The 8,659-nt window shown below is 49.0% G+C and overlaps 1 protein-coding gene across 2 annotated transcripts in view; it reads right to left on the bottom strand.

The window, feature by feature from the left end:
* ARL6 (ADP ribosylation factor like GTPase 6) overlaps positions 1-7,750 on the bottom strand; it is a 43,943-nt gene extending 36,193 nt beyond the window's left edge. The window contains exon 1 of one of the 2 annotated variants that reach the window (XM_006018897.3): positions 7,660-7,750. The gene's annotated coding sequence lies outside the window, so the exon portion shown is untranslated. The remainder of the gene's footprint in view (positions 1-7,659) is intronic. The other variant, XM_014517590.2, reaches the window with a different exon arrangement.
* Positions 7,751-8,659: the final 909 nt, after the last annotated feature.

The following is an 8,659-nucleotide window of genomic DNA, read 5'->3' on the forward strand; positions in this document are numbered from 1 at the left end:
CCATGTACCTTCCCTCCCCCCCGCCCCTTCTACCACAACAGATTTTCTCCATGCTGCCAAGTTGTGCTCCTCATTGCCTATGTGCTGTGCTGCGGATACGCACATGCACGGCCCATTTATTGGCAACATTATCAGCCACATCAGGCTGATTTCCGAGGCAAGCAATTTTCTTTATATTGGTGCCGATCTGATATCAGACTGATGTATCGGTGCACTTTTATGGCTATTGATACCCAGACTGTAAATAAAACTATGGCTAGTTAATTCAAATCATAACTGAAATGAGTTATACTGGTATCAACAACTATAAATTAGAAACTAATTCACTGTAAACAGCAACTAATTCGGACAGATTTCCCAGAAATATAGTCAGACAATATAATGCTCAAGCATTTGTCATGTGAAAGCAAAATCACCAGTCACGCCCAGAAACTGTATCACGAAAGGCACTCAGCAGTGGAAGACAAAATGAGAATTCACAGCAAAAGCTCCTACAGCATCAGGTTGTACACAACTTGTATAAAAAACTGCATTCTGAAAGCTACAACCAGGAATAATTTCAATATTTAAGAACTGAAATGCAGTTAATCCAGTCTGCTCCACATGCAAGCTGAGGCAAACTGTGCTGCACCTCATGCAGTTGTATAAGTGGCGAAACGAGTGTCAGCGCACAGAAAATGGCAGCAGTGCACTTTTGAACTAAACCACCTCTGTGTTTTAGTTCAAAAGTGCGCCACCGCCATTTTCTCAGTGCTGATACACGTTTCGCTGCTTATACAACTGCAAGCGCCAGGTGCTTTTTAAAGTGCCTGGTGTTGTGGCCCTTGCATGTGTAAAAATGCCTGTAGGGTTTGTGGTATCTTACAATAACAAAGCACATGCATTGCCTAGAGAATTTTATGTGGTATAGGGAATACAAAGAATTCTACACTACTTAGCACTAGAACTTAAAAGTGAATTTAGATCAGGGATGTCCAACTTCCAAGGTTTGGGGGCAAGATGCTGGCAAGCCACAGGCCCCCAAACCACATAGCACATGGATGATCCTCCCTTCTACCCCACTGCACTGTGCAGGACTCCTCTGCCTGCTCCATCATGCACCTGCACCCACCCTCCACTGCTTCACCGCCCCCCCACATACACACTGCAGTACCACACAGGCCTTACCCCACAATACTACACAACAGGCTCATGTGAGCACTCTCCCCATCACTCCTCTCCTGCAATATCTGCATGGCTGCAGGCTCATTTTCAGTTCCCTGGGGCTGGAACAGGCAGTAAAAAATGGAGGGAAAGGGAGCCCAGAAAAGAAGCAGCCAGAAAGAGGCCTGTGATCTACATATTAGCCCCTTGCAATAGGGCAAACACCTTTTCAAAATGGAAAGGTGGGACACGCCCCTCCCCCCCCACATGGTCAGAGCAGAGCCAAGCAGAACCCAGGGAGGGCAGGGGAGCATGCGGGCGGCCTGCCTGCCTGCCTGCTAGGGGTTCAGGGTTCCCCACCCTGCTGCCCTCTTCCCAAGGGCCCTGCACCCCCCATGCTGCCATGGCAAGGCACCCCCTGCACGATACTGGGAATCCAGGACAAATGCTGTCCTGGAGTCATTCAGCCCAGGACCAGGACTTGATGTTCCCATTTCAGGACTGTCGCGCCCAATTAGGGAGGGGTGGTCACCCTACCTTGCAGGCCACTAGTCAGACAGCCCTGATTTAAATGACCAAACATGACAAGGGATGGAATAAGTTGAGAAGGAACTAAGGAAAAAAGTATTCAAACCTACTAGCTCAACCACCTCTCAAGGCATAATGACCAAGATTAAACACATTTAAAATGTGTTTAGTATCATTAAAAGAAAATTGTGATCATTTAACCAACCACATTAGCTTAAGGTGCCTATGGGAAACAAGAAATTATAAACCAATTCTAAGGCAACTTTCTATTATTATGTAGTGCAAATGAAGCATTCTGCTTCAGAAATTCTAGTAATCTACTGCAGACCCTAGATGTTCAGTAGCTCCAAAATAATTTAACTTGATGATTTGTAAAGAAAGAGATCTCTCATAACAAAATTAGATGATGACTTGGGGACCTGTCATAGCTGATTAATTTTCAGTTATTTCTCTTCTAACTCCTAATTATTTTGTACAATTATATTCCTGGATTTTGAATCATAGCTTGTTCTTTGTCAAATAAATTCGACAAGGATACTCTTTTCTAAAACATGTTACTTCGTTGCCTGCTCCAGAGACCTGCCTATATTCAGAAAGAAGTGGTTAAAGAGAAAACATTTTTAATTAAAATTCCATAATATAACATAATATCATTCATATTTATTACTTGTTATGCTTTTTGCTGACTTGCAACAGTTTGGTAATAATAAGAAGGTCCCTTAATTGTTAATAGGATGAATAAAGAATATAAGTCCTAAAAATGTATACACCTCCCTCGACACTATAAGTTAAAAAAAAAGGTATTACCAAAAAAATACTAATATAATGTCAGAGTAACATAGCTGTGCTGTAAAACATTTCTTCAAGTTTTTAACAGCAATATTACCTCAGCTACATTGTGCATATCTGGATGTACAAATTTTTAACATGAACATTAATTAGAGCACATATTTCACAATGAAACAGGAATATATTGAGTATTTAGAATTCTGCTTCATTAAATGTGGCTCCTCAAATCTACACTTCCACGCATCCTTTATTGACATTTTAACCATGCACCTATCTTATGGCATTAATTTAATTTTAGTTTATTTTTTATTAAAAAGAAAAATTGTGCCCTTATTACTATTTAAATTCTAACAACACAATAGTGAATTAGTGGCAATACCGTACTAACTGTAGACAGATTTCTGTAAATGTAGATTAAAAGGGGCAAGTATAAATTCCCAATGGAAAAAGTAGAAAATTAATTCCATTCTGACATAAGAGTTGGTATCAAGCACACACAAGAAAGCAAAAGAAGTATCTCAGCTCAGTTGTGTGCTGGCTATGGTCCAGAAAATCTTCTTCCTCTCAGGGCTTTCTGGATGGGAAGTATGCCTAGCAAGAGAAAACGGTGTAGATTCACTTCCAGAGACTACCTCTGGCTTAAGGCAGGTAAGATACACACCTCTTGAAGACTAAGATAAAAACAGAGCACAAGCTTTCATACTCAAGTTCATTTCACCCACATGGGACAGAAGCTCTTATTTTCCTGGCACTCTACAGAGCCTAGGTGTGAAGACCCTGCCAAGGACTGAGCACAAATGGGGTCTAAGAATACATTTCATTATTTGGTTCGAACTCTTTCAACCCCAAGTGTCCCCTTTATATAACCTAGCTGAAGGAAAGTGTTAGAGATGACACTCTAGTCATAGATTGGGTGAAACACTTGGAAGATAAGGAAGGAAGAGGGGCTGCAATAATGCACCAGGACAAAAGCAGGCTTCATTGGGACAGTGTAGCTCAGCAACTTGTGATCCAGCAGTTGCTGATCAGCAGCCAAGTGGGAGCCCAGGGGCCAAAACCCCTCATGGGTTCTCAGTTAGACACCTGACACAAGACAGCAATGTCCAGAGATCCCACAAAATGCACGCTCTGCTCGGCAAGTTAACAAATATATTCAGCAAACCACAGAAACACAATTTTACTGCTTCCAGTTCTAAAGCTGGCATGTGCAGAACCCTGAAGACATATAAGCACCATACAGACTTGGTCTGCCTTGAACCACTGAGACATACCTGAAGGGGAAAAGTGTATCTGTACAGTGGTTTCTGCTTTCAAACTCCTTATTCAATGGAAGTGACTAAGGAACATATGGTGCGTGTACATGTGCAAATAATGCAGGATCAGTTTACTCTAAACCGCCTCTACTTGTGCAGAGATGCGGGAGCAGATTTACTGCTCCTGGCAGCAGTCTGATCTCAGTCCCTGTAGCCCTGCACCAAGCACCTTTCGCCACCAGGAGCTGAAGGCTCTAGCTGCAGCTGCTTGTGGCCAGCAGTTGTCTTCAAAAGGCAACCCCATACCCCCTATCTGGCAACCCCCTATCTGGCCAGCCACTTTTCTGGACAGAAGCAGCATGCGGCAGCTGTCACTGCAGCCTCTGCCTCCCTGCACCAGGGCTGCTTCACCACCCAGCCCTGGAAGGGACATCCAGTGCCCTCTTGCCCTGGCTCACCATGCCGTCCCAGGCCTCCTCACTGCCACACAACTGCCGCCCAGACCCCGTCCTGTCACATGAGTCTTGATGGCGTGGCAGGAAAGCCCCTGCTGCCCCACAACCTCCGTTGCCACCTGGAGGGTTCCCTGTGGTTCCCAGCCACGGAGCACATTGCCGCCAGCATCAACACATTCCTGGGCATGTGAGAGGCCCATGCCCACTTAGCTGTGGAGGCACAGGCTGCTCAATAAAGTTTTGCACTGTTTCCTGCCTCCCTGTGTGCTGTTGGGGGAGGGGAACCTGGGGCCAGGGGAGTGCGGCTAGGCCTGGTGGGGAAGCGGGACAGGGGCTGGGGCCAGGGCAGGGATGGCCCTCTCCCCACTGTGGGGCTTATGATGTGGATGTGGCAGGCATGCCCGGCAGCCTGGGTCAATCCCTGCTGGTGGTGAGGACATGCAGTTCCTGGCAGTGTCCTAGGGTGTAGGGCCATGGCATCTAGCTGCATGGGCAGAGGCCCTCTCCAGGGAGAAGCTAGAGCTGCTGGTGGTGCCATGGTTGCCCTGGCCTTGTGGGTGGGGCTGAGGCCGCGGAGCTGGCAGGGCAAGAGCTGGCCTAGGCTCCCAGAGCTGCTCGACAATGTTGGGGGTGGGGAGTGTCGTGGGATGGCCTCCTGGCAGGTCAGGGGGGCCCTCCCCCAGTGCCACCTTGGTGAAGCTGGACTGAGAGGAGGCTTGAGCAAGCCGCCTGTACTGGAATAGGTGGCACAGCTGCGGCCAAGGTCCCAGGGAGTGAGGATCTCATCCAGCTGCTGCATAAAGGGCACGGACTTATGGACAGCCCCCACCTGGCAGCTGTGGTCAACGACCGTGACCCACTGTGCCCACAAGACTTTGACCTTTGTGTGACACTGGCATGCTAACTGGTTGTGTCCGTGCTCCCAAATGTGACCTGACAGCCCTTTGTAAAGTGTGCATGTTGGATCAACTGCTCCATGCAAACTTGCTGAGGACCTCAGACTTGTCCCACAGCACCACGAGGTCTGCAATCTCTTCCTGGGACAAGCTGGGGCCCTAGGAGGTGGCATGAGCCTTTAGGCTTTGGCCAGGGAGGATGCCAGAATGGCTCCCACAATGGCTTGCTGAGCATCCATCTGCCAGTCCTGGTGCTGCCAGGCCTGGCCATGGGTGTGCAGTGCAGTACAGGGGCACAGTGTAGGACAGGCCGGTGCATGGGCCAGGCAGTGCCAAGCACCAGGTGCAGGGTCCAGGCAGGCTGCTGTGGGTAACCTGGGGCTAGCTGGAGTGGGACCCAGTGGCCACAAGCTGGCTGCAGGTAGCCCCAGGTGCTCCCAGGCCTTGCAGGTGCCTGCAGCTCCCTGTGCAGCTAGATGGGGTAACCTTGGCAATATGGTGCTAGGGAGTAGCACTGGGGTGTGGGCAGGCTGCTGCAGCTGCCCTGGGGTCTGTCCTGGGGGACATGGTGGCCAGCAGAGGTAACAGCAAGTGTCCCTGGGTCCCAGTGTCCCTGCAGGCTCTTAAGGGCCTGGGGCTGTGGTAGGAATAGAGCTGACTCAGCCCTGGGGCAGGAGAGGCTTCCAGCCCTAGGGCTAGGCTGAGGCTGGCCTCCTAGTGGTGAGGCTGACCAGGATCAAATTTGTTCCCGGTCAGCATCTACATGTTTGCTACTGCGCAATAAGTAATTGCAAAAAAAATTTGCTACTTGTATTTACAGGTAGCAAATGTACTCACAAATAGTGCAAACAATTCTGCAGTAAGCGTCTGCACATGTATACAGTGATGCTTACTGTGCAGTAATTTGTGCTAATCTTGAGTAAAGCATCTCATGTAGATGCGCCCACAGTAAAAGAAGCTTGTTTTGTAGGACCTCATGGCATTTGCTACAGAGTTGGAAGTGCATTAGGTACAGGGCCACTGGATGAGAAAGGGCACTTTCAGGGTCAGATCAAATGATCGCTACCTCATGCCCATGGCAGATGTTATATTTACTGTGCAATTAACATGAGAATTGCATGATAAACAGTAACATGCCAGAAGTTCATTTTATCATGTGATAAAAAAGCAGCCTCACCTCAGAGAAGTTATTTGTTGAATGTGGAACTTCTCTGCATTTTTATCATGCATGTTACCTAGAAAGTTAACTTTGCCTTTGCCAGAGAATGTTTAAGTGATGTCAGACAAGTTATTTAACTGTACCTTGTTGCAAAAGGTCACCAACTTCATATTGGAGTTTGGGGCACCAACTTTATTGGCAGAAACAATGAGCACTCACAGCTTCAACTGTAGTTGATGGAACACCTACTTGGACCATAAAACTTGCTACCTAACACTAATTATGTTGCTTTTCCCCACTTGAATTGGCAAATTAACCAGAGATTATTGCAGGCAGATTTCCCCAAATTGATAAGGAAGGAGAATAGCAGACTCAGCTATGACTTCAGTCACTGATGGGCAGGACATCTCAGAGCAGGCGCCCCAAATGGGCATTTAAATGTCTCTGTGCCTCTAGCACCCATGACCAAGATGGTAATAACCATCACCTCCCTGGGTTATCCTGAGGATAAAAATCATTGTGTGTGAGGTGCTCAGATACTGTGAATAGCACAGAATGAAATCTGAGCAGGGCAACATTCAAGGTGCTCCCACTAAAGGGAGAACAAACACAGGCACACAAGATGGGGTGGGGTGAGACAGGGGCTGACTTGAGAGGAGTCAACAGTTGCATGCACAAAATGAAAAAAAGAGAAGGCAACTGTGGGCCATATTAACAGGAGTATACTAGGCAAGGCAAGGGAATGGCTTGGCCTCGGCTGAAGGACCACATTATAACTTGCAGGCTCTCTGCAGTGGAAGAAGACTGTATAGAAACCGAAGAGGATCCACAAGGATGCAGAAGAGAAAGGATCAAGGGGCTGGAAAGCTGGGTGGGGAGGGGAGGCAGAGAGACCTGGAACTAGCCAGCGTGGGAAGTTTAAAGGAGAGGCTGCTGTGGGGGCACCTGTGGCTGTGGAGGTCTGTGGGCATTTGCGTGGGTCTGTGTAGGTGTCTGTGGGCATGTGTCTGAGGGGGTCTGCGTGGCAATCTGTCTGTGTGCGTGTCTATGTGTGTGTCTGTGTTTGAGGGCATCTGTGTGGCTCTCTGTGGGTGTCTATGCAGGGGTCTGTGGGGCTGTCTGTAGAAGTCTGTGGGCACATCAGGTCTGTGGGCACCTGTGTGGGTGTCTGTGGACATGTCTATGTGGGTGTCTGGGGCACGCCTATGTCCAGGAGGGCAGCTGTGGGGTCTCTCCGGCTGTCGGCATGGGTCTGTGTGGGGCTGCTTGTGGGCGCCTGGGCCTGCGCCCACGCGGATCTGCGGGCAGCGGCGTGGTTGCCCGCCCCGCGGCTCGGCCCGGGATGGTGAGGGGGGCAGGCCGGGCGAGTGCGAGGGAGCCGCCAGCGCAGCGCAGCGCCCCGGGGCCCAGCGCGCGCCCCCCGCCCTCGCACTCACCACACCCGCCGCCGCCGGCTGCGTCGTTACCTAAGAGACTACGCCGCTGCCTTGCCTTAAGCCCCGCCCCTTAACGCGACGCGCTTCTCCCCGCCCCTCGCCGTGCCTCCAAGCCCCGCCCCTTCCTCGAAGCTCGCTGTTACAGGCAGTAGTCCCGCCCTGGTCCCAAGCGCCTCCATACCCATAACTAATCGCCGCAGAGGCCTTGTGTGCCTGTGCTGCAGGAGCGGCGGCTGGGGCTGGAGCTGGACCTGGTGAGAAGCTCTGCCTCTGAAGAAGTCTGTTTGCGCCCAAAAGCTTGCAACGAAGAATTTTTCCAACTATTTTAGCTGGTTCCATAAAAGATGTCGGGTTTACCCAAAGAATCTTGTCGGCCTCTAAGGCTAGCAGCACGCCCCTTCCTTTGGTCCTGGGCTCCACCAGCGAGAGGCCAACACTGTGCTGCCTGACCTGAAGTCCCCACATGTGTGGTAAAAATATGTTATAATCTAGTCATTATGATTTTGCAATAACGTTTGTGTAGCAGCTGCGTGATAAAAATGTCTCATCTCACTACACAAAGGCTTCACAGCTGAGAACTGTTTGGCTTCACTACACAATTGCTTCTGCATATTATCACACTTGCTTCTGCTAAGGTATGTAGGCCAATGATAGATTTACGAGTAGCACTAGACTTCTGCAGATATAGCCAGGAACAGATGCAACAAATAACTCCTTATGAGAGATAAGAGAAGAGGGACAGGGAAAGATGCTGATGTGAAGAACTCAGACCTTGACCGAAGAATGACCGAAATGGACTTAAGGACGGCCCCAGGGAGGAGATTTAAGATGTAAATGAGACATGTATGTAAACCGTCATAGAACATGTACCTGCTAGACATATGTTGTAAGATGTAATACTTGGGCTGCCAATAATTACGCGACACGTTAGAATCTTTTGTTTATGTTAGCTATAAAAAGGAACCCCAGACTCTGTTTGGGGTCGACACGGATTTGAGTA

This window comes from Alligator sinensis, unplaced genomic scaffold, assembly GCF_000455745.1.
Source record: "Alligator sinensis unplaced genomic scaffold, ASM45574v1 scaffold19_1, whole genome shotgun sequence".
NCBI classification, from domain to species: domain Eukaryota; kingdom Metazoa; phylum Chordata; order Crocodylia; family Alligatoridae; genus Alligator; species Alligator sinensis.